This window comes from Theobroma umbraticum, unplaced genomic scaffold (assembly GCF_002168275.2).
Source record: "Theobroma umbraticum cultivar Fairchild unplaced genomic scaffold, ASM216827v3 scaffold_2.0, whole genome shotgun sequence".
Taxonomy (NCBI): domain Eukaryota; kingdom Viridiplantae; phylum Streptophyta; class Magnoliopsida; order Malvales; family Malvaceae; genus Theobroma; species Theobroma umbraticum.
The window spans coordinates 1228685-1247460 of record NW_018397277.1 but is presented as its reverse complement, the minus strand read 5'-3'; positions in this window follow the sequence as shown (position 1 = coordinate 1247460).

Below are 18776 nucleotides of genomic sequence, written 5' to 3'. Positions count from 1 at the left end.
AGGACTTGGAAAAACATTAACACCCAACGTGTCAATTTTCAAAGACAAAACATCTACTTAGGCAATCAAAGCACTGATAGTTATAATAATTCATCACCTTAACCAAAAGTATCTAAAAACAAAGAAAAAGAAAAGAAAAGTCTGAAGTAAGATTAAGAATGCTTAGTATTAATATTAACAAGAAAGAATTAAAAATCAATTACTCAGCAATGGCGCCAAAAACTTGTTGATTTCTCGCACAAGTACACGTATTGTTAACAAATAATATAGTGAAATGTAGACTTTGCTCCCATGGAGAATTGAATTAATTCCTAATATTGACTATTAAAATTAACACACCTTAATCCTATTCAAACAACCAAATTTTAAAAATTATTAAAAACAAAAATTAAAGCTAATAACTAAAACTAATCTAAAATCAATCAGTAAAATCACTTTATTAAATTCAAGTAACTACTAGACTTAAGATTATGAAGTCCCTCAATACTTTATCTAAATATTGTTTCTCTCTCTTAACTTAGTTTAATGAATTAAGTTGTTAACTAAGAGTACTAAATTATTCACAAGTCTTTGTTGAGTTTCTCATAAAAATATCTCTACCAATTAACTTAATATATGTCTATACAAATTAAATTAAAAAAAGATTCATTAAGTTTGTGCTCTAATTTTGGCTACATATGGCTTATAGGTGTATGTCTACATTATATGCAAATAAAACTACCTAATCGACTAAGTGTATTCGATCATACGCTATTCTATTCTAAGCCTATCTAAATTTCTTTCATCAAGGTTTAACTTAGGTTTCCAATTCACTCTAATTGGCTGCCAATCAATTAGAAGCATTAAGAACAGAATAGAATAAACACCTGTAAACAATCAAAATAAGCAAAAGAAAGATAAATAAATCAAACTACATATCGAGTTCAATCATAATCTTAGATAAATAATTTAGTTTCTCATAATATCACACATCATCATTAAATAAAGTTAAACATTAAAACCAAACCAAGAAAATAAAAGATTAACCAAAAAAAATAAAAATCCTAAGAATTATAATCTCGATCTCCAAATCTTCTTGAATCTTTCAATTTCTTCTTAGCTCCAATGAGAATTTTTTTAATGATTTTGTGGCTAATTCTCAGCTCTAAATTTTGTGTTTCATGTTTGATTGATTGATTTAAAAGTGCTCTTCATAGATGCTTTTATACGATTCAAAGCTATAACCAAAATAGCTAAACCCACTTAAATTATGAGTTCTATGTTGGCCAAGAAATAAATGTATTTGAACAAGGAAATCTTCATTAGACCACGTGCTCCTACGATAAGAAGGTTTTTAACCACTTTTCATATCAAACTAGGCAAAGTGGTAAATAAGAAAGTTTTAGCTTTTCTCTTAGATTTTCAATGGTCTAAGAATCACGTCAATCAGAGTTCTGTAAAGAAAGTTATGGTCAAAATAACAAGACATGTGTAGTGGAAGTTTACACCTTGAAATTTCTCTCCTACTTCCATTAAAAGTCTTTTCATTAAAGTTTTTCTTCAATAAACACCTACAAAGGCATAAATAAATCAATAGTAGCTTATCTTAGGCACATTAACACCAATTTAAGTACAAATTTAACTAAGATTAGATTTACTCACCTAATTAATTAACTTAAAATAATTGGATAAAACCAAATTAATTTCTATGCATTACAATAAGAACTTAGCTAAGTTATTATCAAAATTAAGTCTAAATAACTCTATACCATAGAGTTATAAAAACCCAAAGAGAAGCATATACTAGTCCATTATTGAGAATTGTAACCAAAAGGAAGTTTGGAAAGGAGGAAATATCACTATCACAGAAGAGATATCAATGGTTTGATTAAGAGAGATAGGTGAAAAGGTTAAAGCTCAAGTGACATTTCAATGAATAGCAACAGCATAAGACAGAGGAACAAGGAGATATAACAAGAATCAAAGACATTATGGGAGACCAGCCAAGTATTGGGTAAGGAATTCAAACTAAGAATAAGAGCAATCATGGAGGTCTTTTCAAAACTAGAAAGTGAGGAAAGGCAAGTGGGGTCGAGCGACCAGTGATGTAAGATTTCTGGTTGTTGTTAAGTTTGTACGTTTATTCTATTCATGATTATTGTGCCATGGAGTATAAAGGGTTTAAGAAGGAGAGAGAAAAAGATAACTGCAATAAATGAGATTATTGATTGGCTTTAAGTTGAGAAACGAAAACTCTTGGGATTGGAAATGGTCTAAAAAGCTGAGTGAGGCATCCATGTGATCTAAGAGAAGATGCATATAGCTCAAAATCACTAGAAGTCCTACACTTAATAGGCAAAAACCTTTGGAATTTGAAGATAATGACAATGTGCTTTTGAAAATCTCGCCAACCAAGAGAGTTTCGAGATTTGGAAGGAAAGGGAAACTAAGTCCTAAATACATCCAACCCTTTAAAGTGCTAAAACACATATATTACCTAATTTTTCCAATTTTCATCCAGTTTTTTCATGTATCCATGCTTAGAAAATACGTTCTCGATCTTTCACATGTGATATAGTATGATGAGGCCCAATTAAACGATAGACTTAGTTATGAAGAGCACCTCATAGCCATATTAGGTCGGCAAGTAAAATGACTTTGGTCCGAAGATATCACTACAGTGAAAGTGTTGTGGCATAGCCATTTGGTTGAAGAAGCCACATGGGAACTGAAGGAGGAAATGTAAGAGAAATATCCTTGCCTTTTTGAAGTTTAATATATGTTTTAACTTGTAGTGTGTGATTAAAATTGGGGATGAATTTCTTGTAAGAAGAGGAGAATGTAACACTCCTAATTTTATGTGTAAGTTAAGTTAACTAAGGATGAATTATGAAATATATTAAGTCTTGAGGACTTTGATGATGTGCTGAATATACCAAGTGTATGGGAGTATGTATACTGACACTTAGGTAAATTTTCATGAACATATGTGATAAATCCTATAGCTTCTGGTTTTGATTTGAATTTGGCATCATATTTAAGGATATCTATGCAGGAAATATGAGTGTTAGTGGATATGTGATTTATGACTTAAGCAAGAATGATCTTGGGGTGTTAAAGGTGGAATTTTGGAAGTTTGAAAAGTTGAAAATCTACTTTACAGGGGAAAATGTATCGATACATTCCCCAATGTGTAGATACATGCTTAGCAAGATGAGCAATAAAAGGCACATAGGGGATTTTTCTACCATTACATATAAGAATATATCGATAGATTTGAATAAGGATGAACATCTATCGATACATTATCCAAATGTATTGATAGATTTGAAGCAAAGGGCACCCAACGGGAAAAAGTATCAATGGATTTCCCTCATGTATCAATACATTTTTGGCAGTGAGCATGCTGTCTAATTTTTATCAATACGTTACCTAATGCATCGATGGATTTGATCAAAATCCATGTAAATATACCAATACATTCCCAAATGTATCAATACATCACTAGGTATTGGTAAAAATAAAAAAAAGCTTTGGACTATCCGCCTATTTCAAATAAATCTTAAAGTCCTTTTTTCTCTCTACCACTTCAAAAATGTTAACCCTCAAATGGATTTTCAAAGTCATTTAGAGTGGATGGGAGCTTGGGAACCCCCTCTAGAGGTAAGATTACATCTTTTTACCAATTGATTTTGAATTTAATCGATTAACAACAAAGAAATTTGATTTATTCAAGCTTTGGTGAGTCCCCTTAGATTTGTTGGAATTTGGAGCTTAGATTTATGCAGTCTTGCTTCTATGGTATGGGATTAACTCATTGTTTAAGGATTTAAGCTTGCATAATGAATTGCTAAGAATTTAACTATGTTCGAAACGTTAGATGTTTTTGAAAGCTAGGAAGTAATTATTAATTTGATGTTTTGATGTGTCTTAAGGGAGAAATTAAGGCTATTGATGTATTTGTGAATTGGAGGATGGTTGAAGGCTAGAATTGGAGCTTGGTGGTGGAACGTGCCTTGAACTGTCACTATGAGTGGGCTTAATTAAAATGCATGTGATGCATGACGCATGATTGATGTGCTACCATGGTACTAGAATATGGGTATGGGCATAGATGAAAATGCCTAAGCTAGAGAACAAATTATATATATATGTGTGTGTGTGTGTGTGTGTGTGTGATTTTATGTGTTATGCTATGTGTGTGCCTTAGAACAAGTCATTTAGTGCCTTACGTTTGATTGTGCCTAGACTAGGAAGTCTAGTAAATATTATGGATGTCTAGGAGTAGATTACTCTAGATGAAGAACCCCTTAGAGGATATTGAGTAGTTGATGCCTTAGAGATTTAAAAGAATCTAGATGAGATTGAGCTAGAGATGTCTAATGCTCAAAAGAGAGATCTTAGATATAGATTATGGAATATGAAATACCTAATGCATGATGGCCTTATTTGTGAATTTGTATTCCATTAGAGGGATAAATTATGAATGTGGATTTGATTTGAGGTTGAGTGGAGTCCTAATCCTTGTGACTTTGTTCTATGCTTGTAAGGACAGTGATAAATGGGGATAGTGGTATTAGTCCTGCCTGGGATTCTTGCCTGTAGTGCTTTGATGCCACTAGTCTAAGAATGCTCTGGATGATGTCATCCGTTGGGAGATTACTCCAGACAATGACTTTGATTTTCACCCATTGCGTCAACATGTGTGTGATTTGTTTCTTCATCAACGGTTTTGCATTGAGTGTGATTTAACTCTGTCGATTGGCCACTGCTCATGATTTAAAGATGTCTAGGGGAGGACCACTCTACAATTGTAATTTGAATCGGGAGTGATATGACATAGCCTCAAATAGGCTTAGATAAATTTGATATGATACTCAAGCAACTAAGATGTGTTTATGGAGAATAACTTCGAATGGCTTTGAGGACAAGCCTAGTGATATACATTATTTGTGGAGAGAACATAAGGATGATTGGTAGACCCCAAATCTTGGAGATGTTTGTTAGAATGTTTAGGTGCACTGATAGTGCATTAAATATGTACTTATATATATATGTTTTGATATATCTGCACCTTTACTAAGTATTAGATGATGCACTCGTTTATTATACCATGTGCAGATAAATAGGACCCAGAACTACGTGGTAAGGGTCATCCATTAATAAACCAATTTTGGCATCTGGTAGGTCCCCATTCCGACACTTCCACTCTGCTGAGTTTGTCATGACCTTTCACATTTAGTTTAGCTATTGTGTTTGTAGGCACAATGTGCCATTTAAATTTGTGTAGGGGTTGTAAAGCACAAACCCATTTGTTGGCCATTGTATGACTTTATGGATATTGTGTATGAACTATGTGCCAGGGGTTGTATTTATGTATTTGAGTTTAAATATCATATGAATATTTGAGTTTGGAAACCTTTGGCTATATGTGTATGATTTGAAATTCTAAGGCTTGCACGGGTATCATGGGCTTCGCCTATCAAACTTGTGTGACGGTCACAAACCCCAAGTTTAGGTCGTGACAATATTGGCTTGAAGCAACTTAGGAATTTATGCTTTGCATGTAGCATCTTAGGAATTTTAAGCATTGCATGTAATAACAATGTATATTTATGCCTAGCATGTAATTGAAAATATATGGGCATTGCGTGCAACTGACAATATATATAGGCATGGTGTGTTAGTGACAATATATATTGGCATGGTGTTTAGCAACAATTGCCTAGTATCCATGGCTTGTAATAATAGTGTCTGTTGATGCAGTCCATGTAACAACTTAGTCATTATGTATGGCATGAAGAAGTTATCCAACAAAAAATAAAGATCTAGATGTTTTAAGTTACAACCTAAGAAATGTATCTCAATTTGACAATGAAAGATCAAGGTTATAAATAAACAATATTGTTAAATGCCATGTTGGAAAATCATATTCTTAACATCAAAACCATGGACAGCTACACTCATGTTTTCAACAAAAAGAAAATGATCAACAAGACTCTTATAAGCTGATATAAAAAAAAAACAAGAAATTCAAGGACGTTTCATTAAAGCTTTAATGACATTTGTAGTGGCGTCAACCATTGTTTCATTAGTAGGCCTTTGTAATTTCACACCAATGAATAAAAACAATTAGGCATGTGGATTCTGTCATAGGATATGCACAAGGTGAAAAATGTTGCTGTTACATAACATGTTAAAAAAAACTTGAGCTGCACACCATGGTGAAAATAAGTTGTTCCATACCATGATAAAAAAAGGTAGTTGTTACATGCCACGTTCAAAAAATGTTGGTACATGCCATGTTGCAAACTATTTTGACACACCCTTTTGAAATAAAGGTTGTTACATGCTATGTTGAAAGATGTTGCTATTGCAGGCCATGTTAGAAAAAAATTGAGCTACACGCAATGGTGAAAAGAAGATGTTCCGCACCATGTTGAAAAAATATTGTTGTTAGACATCATGTTCAAAAAAATGTTGGTACACACTATGTCACAAAATATTTTGACATGCCATTTTGAAATAAAGGTTGGTACATGCCATGTTGAAAGATGTTGCTGTTACACACCATGTTAGAAAAAATTGAGCTACACACCATGGTGAAAAGAAGATGTTCCATGCCATATTGAAAAAATGTTGTTTTTACACGCCATGTTAAAAAATATATTAGTACATGCCACGCTCAAAAATATTTTGACACATTATTTTGAAATAAAAGTTGTTACAATGCCATGTTGAAAAATGTGATTGTTACATGTCATGTTGAGATTATGTAACACACCATAATTTTAACTGCTTTTATCCAATAAAAAGGAGTTTAAACAAAAATACTCTTAATGAAACTATTTGATACACACGTTGATCTCTTTTTGTCGAGTTTTTGTTGATTTTGTTTAATATCCATTGTACATTCATTCCTCTTCCCTATCTTTTGGATACAACATTTAACTTACATGGTTTTGGCATGTGACAACATTTAACCTGTTTTACATAGCGTGTAACAACGTTAACTTTTTTGTAAATGGCATGTTGTTTTGAATGGGTTTAGGGTTAATGGTGTGTAGCTTAAATGTGCATTACTAATTTCTTTTGCAAATGGAGTTGAAATAGTAAGAGAACCTTGAAGCTTCATTTGCTGTGTCGAGGGACAAGTGGGCCTTTAACATCACCATTAACACCCACTGTAAAAGGTTGGAACTACAGTATAGAAACAAAATGCTCTTAAAGCAGGGGGAGTACGATGCAGTGAAGGCTACGTACTTTGGGATGCTGTTGAGGATACATCCATAGGGCTTCTTCTATGCCAGTCTCCTACGGAACATCATGGTGTATTGAATCACTGAACTCGGCTCAATGGATCATGAGTTATGGTTTGCCATAGGCAATACCAAGGCGTATTTCTCCGAGTCTGATTCTTGCTTCGTGACAAGACTAAAGTTCAGCCCCTTGTCGAATATTTTCATATGTCTATACAAGGTCTTCCCTGAAGGAATTCATGACAGATATTGGAATGGGGAAAACAATGTGAAGTTGTAGTAGGTGCTTGATAGGTTATGGGATGGCAACTTTCAAAAACCAATAGATGCAACAAAGATGGCTTTCATCTTACTAGCAAATAATATTTTATTCAGACAAGACTATAGAAGATGAGTGGCACTTTGGATGTTGGTGTTGGTCAAGGACATTGATGCCTAGAATATCTTCTCATGGGGTCACTATGTATCGAGGCTAACTGAGGACTACCTATTGAAAGGGTTCGAAGTTCCTCCCAAAATGTCAGAAAAACATAAGTGTTTATGCTACAACCTTTATGGATTTGCATTGGCAAAACATATAATGTCACCTAACATTTTCCATTTTCCTTTTCACTTGACATTTTATTAAAGCATGTCATGTATTAGTTAAGTGATTATAATGTTTACAATTGACTTGCAATTCTAGGCGATGGAGACCCTTCCAGCTTTCTAAAATTTAATTGCTTTTGGCATTCACAAAGATGATGTTTACCCACGAATTTGTAGATGGCAATAGAATCAAAAGCCCAACGAGTTCTACAAGGCAATTCAAAACTTGGAGTCCATTCAAAAGGTGAGCGAAACGCTACTATTTTTTTCTTTTCATATGTCAACTATCTTTCAAAATAATAGCAATGTATGTATTTTTTAGTTATGGACACACGAAACCTTAGAGCCCACACTAAAGGAGGTTAGACAGGAATATTAGTTAGACATAGGTGCCCCTCTATCTAATGGGAAATAGTAAATTTCTATAGGTCAAATGGACGATCAAGCAGAATGAGGTGGCCTCGTTAAATGGAGGTTTATCATTGTAGGTCAAGATGACCACTAATCACACCTTCAATTGATGGACGAGGGGGATGGGCAAGTCGATGTCGTTCAAGCTTTTTATTCTTAACCTAATCATCAAAACCCTATGTTGCCATGTCTTCAAATGCATACATCACAGCCTTAGATGCATATGCCGATAGGATGTCCTTAGACGCACACTACAGTTGTACCATCGGTAAAGATGGTTCTTTGTATGCCTAACATTACCATGTTTTACTATCGAATAACATCTTATTTGCTCTTATTGTAGTTGAGCAAGGGGAAGGAAAATGATGATGGTGTAGTCACCATTCGTCACTTGAGACGGTTTGTGTTCAAGCAAAGGTGAGATTGATACGACCTAATAGAGAAAATTTGGTCTTCGGAGAATGCAATGTTGTCATTGGAGGATTGAATTGTTTGTCAGCTTCTTGACATCATCAATGTACAAGTATGATCTTCAAGCTTCTGTCATTTTGTTCTTATGTTTCATTTATGATGCATTTATGTTTTTGGTTGTGTAACAACATATTTTCTCGACTATTTTCTTTTCTTATTTCTCTCATTGTGTAAGGCTGGTCTACTAGTCAAAATGATGTTGCACACAAAAATGATGAACATGACGATGATGGCCAAGATGATGAAGCCGATGTTGATGCGCAACATGGTGGTGGTGATAATCGTCTTGTCGATAAGGGTGTTTACCATGACAGGGTTAATGATCATGGAGATGATGATCCTCATGGTGATGAAGGTGTCGATCAAGTTGTGAGAGGGGTTGGGAACCTTGAAGCAGTTGGTAAGGAGCTAACTAGTGCCAACATGTTGCAAATGGTCCGGTACGTCTCACAAGCTTAAAACATACCTACTCCTCAGACCACACATCCGGTTGATACGACACCATTAAAGCAGTCTCAAGGTAACGCGTCACGACCATCTTCACTAGACTCTTCGAATGGCGAGCATTGTGTAGCGTTACTTACAAATGCAACTGAAACAACACGGGTGATCATGGCCAGCAAATAGTTCTATCACAAAATTAGGAATTCCTAAGACATGATTGATTACTAGTGGATAAATACTTATTTCCCTTCCCATGATTGATGTAATGAACATGACCTAGGAAGTATATGCCTTTCATTCATTGTTAATGAATTTAATGTCAACATTTGAGTAGAAAATCTTGACTAAATTCTCATAATAGGGTCTATTCTTTTCTAAACTTGTCAACCAGCCTTATTCTTTGATGTTCTCTAAATATGAAATTCTAGTGTGCTCAAGTAATCAAAATCAATTGGCTGGCCAAAAATCACTTGAAGGTATTAAAACAGGTACAATTACCTTTGTCTTCGTTCATAATTATTGAAGTTTTTCCTGTGATTAGACCCTGATGATGATTTTTTTTTTGGTTTCTAGTAGAATTTCCATGCGTTGTTGCCATGATTAGTGATTATTTTCATGAACAAGTTGTGGTGATGAGAACTGGAATAGTTTCATAGTAGACTTGTAATAGAGTTATGGCAGATGAATAGACCAATAATATTTCTTTTTATCTTACAAAAAAAGCTATATGTCCCTTTACCTTCCTTTTTTGAAGTTTTAACTTTCCTTAAGTGGATCCTAGTACTTTTTTTTTTGAAAAGTGAATTCTATTGCTTTGACTTCTTCATTCATTTCATTTGACTACTATGATCTTAATCTCTGACATTTTTGGTGAAAGTCATTAAGAAACTAAATTCAAACCCCAAATTTTTTGCCTTTATGCCTAGGGGTTAGAGAAAGTTGGATGACCTCTCATAATGAATGCATGCGTTTCATGTCATGACAGAACATTCAAGACAAACAGGACAATATTATCATATTTCATCATTATTCTCACCTTGATTCTTATACCTATTTCAAGTTATGTAAAGAGTCTCGAGTCCTTTAAAAAGCACTCTGTTCCTGCAGAATCGATTCTTCAAAATGAAGATATCAATTCTAGACATTTTGGTTCTATTTTTTATTACATTGATTTCCCTGCAGCATAAATTCGCACTTGTTTTTTGGTATCCAAAATTTCTTTGGATCCTTTTGCTAGTAAACAAAAATGAAACTCTCTTAAAACTTAGAATAGGAATTTATTACCTTCACTCTCTAAACTTAATCAAGCAATTTTCTTTTTATAATTTTGCAAAACCATTTTTTTTCTTTTCAATTTCATTTCATGTATTATTGAGATTCATCTCACATATTTTAAAATCCATTTTTAATTTTTAATTTTCTCTTTCTAACTCAAGCTTTTGCATTTTTCAAAAATTCATTTTCAACATCAAGATTTGAAATCTTTTCTTTATTTTCCAAATTTATTCTCTCATACCAATAAACTAATTCATCAAACACCTCCTTAAATGCTTCAAAAGTGGATTTCAACATACCATTAGATAGATATTTTACCTTCCGTTCTAGATCTAAGAACAACGAGCTTGCTTCATCACTTAGTTGTGAAGATTGAATATTTCTTAATTCATCATCATTGATTGGTCTGTTATTTTCATCCAACTCTTTTTCTCCATATATTTCTTCTAAACTTTCCTATACTACTTTTATACTATTGCATGAAGAAACTTTGCTATATTTTTTGCTTCCAATTGTAGAAAAGAGAAGATGCATGGCTTTGGCATTAAGCTCTTGCATGTCTAAGTGACTTTCATCCATTCATTCAATTCTGTGATCAACTTGCATGAGCCATCTTTGACTATTCTCTACACTTATTAATCATTCACTTTGATAAATTGTTTTATCTAATCTTTCTAATGATAATAGTCTTCGCCATTGAACCTTGGACACTTTGCTATTGATTTTCCCTTGTTAGGGTAGATTCTATGTTCATTAAAGTGACTTTTCCTAGTTCTTCACTTGTGCCATGGTGATCATTTTCAGAAACAACTTTGCTACATTTTCCTTTCTCATCCATAGTTTCTTCTGCGATGATTATTGTGTGACTCAAACATTCAGCATCAAGATATTACGAGTTATCCATTTGCATATTAGAATCTAGAAGATCTTTATCCATGGGATCATCAACTACCATATAATAGAGGTCGTCTATTTCTTTTCCCTTTTTATTTTGTGACTCGTCACTATTACTCCATGTTATAACCATGGCTTTTCTTTTGGAGTACTTTAAACAATTTTTCTCAACATTTAAATATCCATAACTGATATAACCAAATTTCTTGCACTCATAGCAAATGATATGATCATTTTCATGATCATCCTTTGACATGTCTCTTTTTATATCTTTTCTTGGTTTTTCTTTTCTAAAAAGCCTTTTGTTTTCTTGTTTGTTACTTCAAAATCTATTGAACCTTCTAGTCAATAGTGCTATCTCTTCATCATCTTTATCTTGATCATCACCTTTAAAGATTCTTTTCAGCATCTTCCTTAATGTCCTTAAAAGTAATGCTCTTTCTCTTTGCTCCTCCAATAACTACTTCATCCTTTTCTTTCTCATGCCTAAGAGTCATTTCATAGGTAAGCAAAGATCCTAGGAGTTCATCAAACTTGAGGATATTTAAATCTTCGGCTTCCTCTATGGTAGCGACTTTAGGTTTCCATGACATTGGTAGGCAATGAAGGATTTTCTTCACCAGTTGAGCATTAGGAAACTCTCTTCCTAGAGCATTAAGTCCTCCTCTGATCTTTGTAAATCTCTCAAACATCTCTGTAATAGACACCTCATCATTCATTTTAAGCAGCTCATAGTCAAGCATTAACATGTTAATCTTTGACTTCTTTACTTAACTAGTACCCTCATAATTGTTTTCTAACGTGTCCCAAATCTGTTTGACGAAAAAGCACATAGCCACATTATTGAAGTTATCCTTACTAAGAGCACATAAAATAGCTGTTACAGCTTTGTGATTCAACTGTGTCAACTTTTTTTCCTTACCATCCCATTTTGCCTTTGTTTTAATATGTTTCACACCATCAACAGTCTTTGTATGAATATTGTTGTTTAATTTTCTACCCACGCAAATATACATATTGAATAGATAATATAATGGCAAGTAGAGTGTCAATCCATTAGAGAATTAAATTAATTCTTACTATTAAGTGCCAAAACTAACACACTTTAATTTTATCTAAATAATTAAAATTAAAACTAATAAACTAAAAATAAAGCTAATCTAAAATTTATTAGCAAATTTGTTTTAAGAGTTTAATTAACTATCAGACCTAAGATTATGAGATCCTTCAATACTTTATCTAAATATTGTCTCTCTCTCTCTCTTAATTTAATTTAATGGATTAAGTTATTAACCTAGAGTTTTAAAGTATTTACAAGTCTTTGTCGAGTTTTTTTATAAAAATATCTCTCCCAATGAACTTACTCAATGTCTATGTAAATTTAATTAAAGAAATAGTCATTAAGTTCATACTCGAATCTTGGTTATGTGTGGCTTATAGGTACATGTCTACCTTATATGCAAATCAAACCACCTAATCAACAAAGTGCATTCAATCATACGCTAATCTATTCAAAGACTACTCTAAATCTCTTTCATCGAGGTTTAACCTTGATTTTCGGATCAATCTAATTGGTAATTAGGAAATTAAAAGCGCTAAAAACAAAATAAATTAAATAACTTAAAACCATTAAACATAAGAAAAGAGAGATAAATAATTCAGACTATGTATTGAGTTCAATCATAATCTTAGATAAGTAAATTAGTTACCCATAACGTCACAAATCATCATCAAATAAAATTTAAACATTGAAACCACACCAAGAAACTAAAAGAATGACAAAAAGAATAAAAAAACTCCAAGAGTGAAAATCTTTATCTCCTAATCTTCTTGAATCCTTGAATTTCTTCTCAACTTTAATGAGACTTTTTTCAGTGATTTTTTCTCTAAGGTGTCTATTTTTCACAAATCTTAAAGCTTTTGTCTTCTAAGAACTAACTTTTTCTTTTCTTAGAGTCAATTCTTTACTATTAATCTCTACTTAAGAATTGATTTCTTTTTTTTTTCCAAAATCGATTCTTCTTGTTATAAAGAAATAGATTTTGCTTTCTCTTCATTTAAGAATGAAGTCTTTTCTTTTGAGAATTTGATTCTTAGGTCGACACTTTTAATTTTGAAAGCAAGAGATCTTGAAACGATATTTATTTAAGTTCAAGAGTATGATCATTTACATTCAAAGCATATTCAATCAATTTTAACATTTTAATAGATCTTTCTCTTAAATTCAACTTCAATACTTCTTGAAGATTTTCTTCATATTCAAAAGTATCTTTTATTCATTTTCAAATCTCATTGAGTTCAATCTATTTTGTCATTTCAAAACAAGAATAAAGCTATCAAAAATTTAATAGAATTTGGTGACGAGTATTCTAGGAAGGGAATGATAGAGAAAATCGACATTTTGTTCCTTTGGTTGGGAAACAATGGAAATGACCAGATATTTGTGGAGGAAAAGAAATGACTAGATAATTGGATGTGCTATTTGGGAATACTGATGAAAAATCAAGCCATTCATCTAGAAATAACCCATGTTTTAATCTTTTTTTTTTCTTTTCATTCAATAAAACGACATACTTTTGAAATCTTAACTTGACCCTAACTATAAAAGCTTCTTTTCTTCAACCTTCTTCTCCTACTAACCCTAGCAACCAAGCTTTTTCTTTCAACCCTCTCTCCTTTCCTAGGCCACTAGTGTCGTAGCCATCACCAACGTAGGCCTTGCTAGTGGTGGCCTCCTTTTTCCTTCTTTTCTTCTCTTCCCCATTCCTTTTTCGACATCTTCCTTAGAAAGGCCTTCCCACTGTTCTTTTCTATTCCTTCTCCCTTTTTCTTTGCTATCTAAAAAGACCATGAATCATCTCACTCTTTTTACAAAAATCGACCACTTCTTTCCTCTTTTTTTCTGATGCTTTTATATTTTTATTTTTTTGGTTATTTTCATATGGTGGCTTGTGTTTTCGCTCTTGAAACCAATATATATATATATATATATATATATATATAGTAAGAGAGCTAAAACAATGTCATATTGACTCCCACAGTAAAAAACAAAATGCTACTTTTATATATAATATAAACATATTAGTCTACCTTTATAAGTAATAAAGTTTTTGCACCCTAATAACAAAGGATTGAAAATAATTTTTGAAAAAATAAAATGACTTTAAAAACTTAAAATCAAGCTTGGGCCATTGGAATTACGAGCAAAGTGGAATTTAATCATATATTAAATGCTATTTGATTCTAAGCTAAATATCATTTTACATATCAAGAATTATTAGGTAGGCTTTATAAAGTTGGAAAGGGCATTCAAATACATTTCTGCTGATATATTATAAGGTCAAATACTATAACTAGTCAATAAGATATAATAGAAGTATGAGTATGTGCTAAAAATTGACATAGTTTGAGTGTTTTTTCACATATATTGAAAGCAGACTCCCTAATATTTCCAAAATAAAGAAGATCACTCGACGCTGACATCGAAAAACGAAGTTATAACCAAAGTTTGAACTGCAAAGCTGAAAAGAAGTATTGGTCCACTCTAGAGTGTCGAACAATCCTTAATATTTTTGGTTGGTTTTTTGTATATTTATCCTAAAATGATAATGACAGCCAGCAAATAAATTTTTAAGGGATAAATTTCTGAATAAATCTTAAATGTGAATCATTCACCCCAGTCAATCTCAACCATCCATTCCACCATACCTTCACTACATAAACCCCCTTCTACTTCCCATTTTTTCACACCTCAAGCAATTCTCTTCTCACTTTGTCTCTTGTTCTTGCTCCACTTAAAGCACTAGAGCCCTTGGTAGTCTAGACTCAAGTCCACTCTCAGCCTGAGAGCGAATACCAAGCCGCCCTCAATTGGACGTCTAACCAGGAGTAGCTTGGATACTCCTTGAAGAAAGTTGGAGTTCAAAAAAACAAAAGCAAAAGAAAAGAAAAGAAAAAATTGAAAAAGAGCTTGGTCGCCTTTTGGGCCTATGTGGGGTGGCCGAATTTGAATGTTGCGCTTCAAGCAGGGATCTCAGCAAGTGGGCCTGAGCTCAAACTGCATTAGGCTTGGGCTAGATATTCGAAGGCCTAATGCATCAATCACCCAAGCCCTTTCAAAAGAATCTTTTGGATCATATAAGAACCCATGGACGTTCTTTTTAGGCCGAAAAGAAAGGAGTAGAGTTTGAATCTGTTGATATCAATTTCAAAATCGATATTGTGGTGCGAAACTCGGAGGTTTTCTTTACATTTAGTGGGGTTCCATGCATACTTGTGTAAACAACATTACAACGTCAATGAAACATTTAAGAGGGCAAAAAAAAAAAAACATCATGTAAATAAGAAACATGTAATGCTATTTTGTTCTATAGTCAGATTAATTTGACTGCTCGTGATATATAACAAATTCTTATATATACTTCTACACGTTATATATATATATATATATGATCCTTTTAAATTAAGAATAAACTTCACATACATTCTTTATGTTATGATATTTGCTCACACAAAACTCTTGATGTTCTTTTTTTTTTTTTTTCATATAAACCTTTTTCATAAGTGGATAACGATGCTAAATTTTCAATTAATTTTGTATGAAAAAACAATAAGAACCTTTCGTTTATAACGCTTTTAGTGTTTGTTTAATTAAAAAAATTTTGAGCTCAGAAACTCTATCTTTTACCGAACAAGACAGATCACAACTGTAATCATTTGCATTTTTTCTAAATTTATTTATTTATTTAATGGCCTTAGCATTCAAATTGCTTGAGAATGGTGACCCATGGGAAACTTAGATTGCAGAGAATCTCATATCTGAAAACCTTGATTGTTGATGCTGCTGTAAAATCTCTAACTTTCATTTCTAGGAAAATTGAACAATGGACTTGGTGAGCTTGGGAAATGCTTTTATTGACTTGAATTTCTTCATTTCTAACCTTAAAGCACCATAAATAAAAGTCATGGAGGTTGTGGGAAGGAAATAGAATGGAATTAGGCTTGAAAAAGGCCAATTTTTACAAGTCTAAGCTAAAAGGGTCAATCCCAGTGCATAGGGGGTCAATCCTAAAATGAAAAATGGGACCAAATGCATTCTGGAAGTGATCAACCCCCATCCTTCAAGTGGTCAATCCCTGAGCTCCCAGGTCAGAAAATGCATTCTATTTTGGACTAAGATTGACCCCCACCCTTTGAAAGGTCGATCCTAAAGTGCCCAGATAGAAAAAAAAAAAACAAAAACCTAATATCCCCTAAACCGAGCCATCTCTCATTTATTCTCTTTTCTTTGTTTTTCCACTCATTTTCACTCAAAATTCCCTCCTCTCGAGACCTTAATGGATCCATTATCAAACCTTATATTTTAAGTGCTAAATGTAAGGATTTCAACTCCCAAAACTTGGTTTTTCTGATTTTAATCTTCTCTCTCTAAAAACCAGAAACTTTTTTATGTTTTCAAGGTTTGGTTAGATTCCTCTAATAAAAAGCTCACTAAGAAAGAAAAATAGTAAAGTAAATTGTTTATTTAATGGGTATAAGGTTTAGGAAGTAAAATTTATGGAAATTATTTGAAATAAGTGAAGATTAAATATGTTGGAAAATGGGTATGCATTTATTATGAATTTCTAAAAGTATTTATGGTGATATTAATGATTGCTTGTTAAATTAGGTTCTGTTGAAGGTTCCAACTTGTCGAGTTAAGCGAGGTTTGATTGGTTGGAAGCTTTTAAGGAGTATTGTGAGTAGATGCCCATTTTCAAATTATTTTGGTTATAATTAAGCATGTTTTAGAAACTTGAAAAACTAAACTTATGAATGATTGATTGGATTATGTCTGGATGGCAAAAGTTTGGAAAAAACAGTACTTTGAAAATATATATTAACGTTGCTCTGAATAGTATGTATGCATGTTTTCATGGGAAACAAGCCTTTCAAATGATTGAAACTTTTCATTTCAAAAAGTCTTGGAAAATAAAATGAAAATGGTTTGGCTTTCCACAATGATTATGAATTGATGATTGGAATTTGTTAGGTGCTGCACTCTTGGAAATATTTAGATGCACTAGCAGCTTTGGAAATATTTAAGTGCACCAACATCTTTGGAATTATTAAATGCCTTAACATTTTGGAAATTGATAGATGCCTTAGCATCTTTAGATTTGGTTAGGTGTTGTAGCACCTTTAGATTATGGCCACGGACCACAACATAAATGAACACATGCCTTATTGGTAGATTCCTTAGCATCTTTGGAAATGGTAAGTGCCTTAGCACTTTTGAGCATGTTAGGTACCTTAGTACCTTTGGATTTGGTTAGGTGCGGTAACACCTTTGGATTTTATCATGGATAATTGGTTTGATGCAAGATAATATGTGAATCCTTTTTGCTCATATATTATGTGTAACACCCCGTACCCTCATTTAGAAGTTGATAAGACTCTATTAATGAGAAAAAAGGTTATTTGACGTAAGTCTAAGTGTCAGAGAACGGTGATAAGTAAAAAAAATATTTTTAAATAAACTAATATTTTTATGAATAAAATATTATTAAAATATTAATATTTTATTTATTAGTGAGATTAATTAAATGAGAGGGTTATATGACTAATCTAAGTGGGGAAGAAGAAGAAAAGAAGAATACGGAAGAAAAACGATGTTAGAGAGACTCACGTGTCTTTATTACATGGAGCACAAGCGAGTAAGTATATATTTAAATATTATGGTGACACGTTGATGGGGTGCAAATCTTATATTATATTTATACACATGTCAAGAAAAGAAATAGAAGAAACTTGGAATTTAAGAAGTGATGGGAGGACTTAATAAAAAAGAGTGAGAACTTAGAGGGTTAAATGGTAATTTTACTATTTAGATTGGTCAAAGCTTAAAAAGAAAGCTTTGACTTTTGTTTTTCTTTTTCTCTCTCTCCATGGCCAGCCAAACATGTGAGAGCTTGTTGGGAATTGTGCACAAAGAAAGAAGGGAAAGGATGGGAGAAGGAAAAAGGAAAGAGACGAGATTTTACTACTTGTTGACTAAATGAAAAGCTTTGAATTTTTCTCTTGACTTTTCTTTCTTTCCATTCCACATGGCCGGCCAAGTGGTGCTAACTTTATTTTTTTTTTTCTTATCCCATTGAGATTCTAGCACCTTCCTCCTCCATCCTTTTATGCATTTTTTTTATTCTTTCTTTCTTTTCTTTCCAACCGTCACTTTTCTTCTTGGTGCATTTCTTTCAACTGGGGCTTCACCTCCATAGACAATCATGCATGAAGTCTTCCCTCCCATCTTCTTTCATGCTTCCTTCTTTTCTCCTTCCTTCTCATGAGTTGTCTTCCCTTTTTCCTCCCCTAAACCCAAACCTAAGGAGAGTTGGTGGTTTGGTTTAAAAATCTCAAGGTAAAGAATGTGGAAATTGTTAATTTAGTTGAATTCATGCAAAGATTTAGGAATTTTCT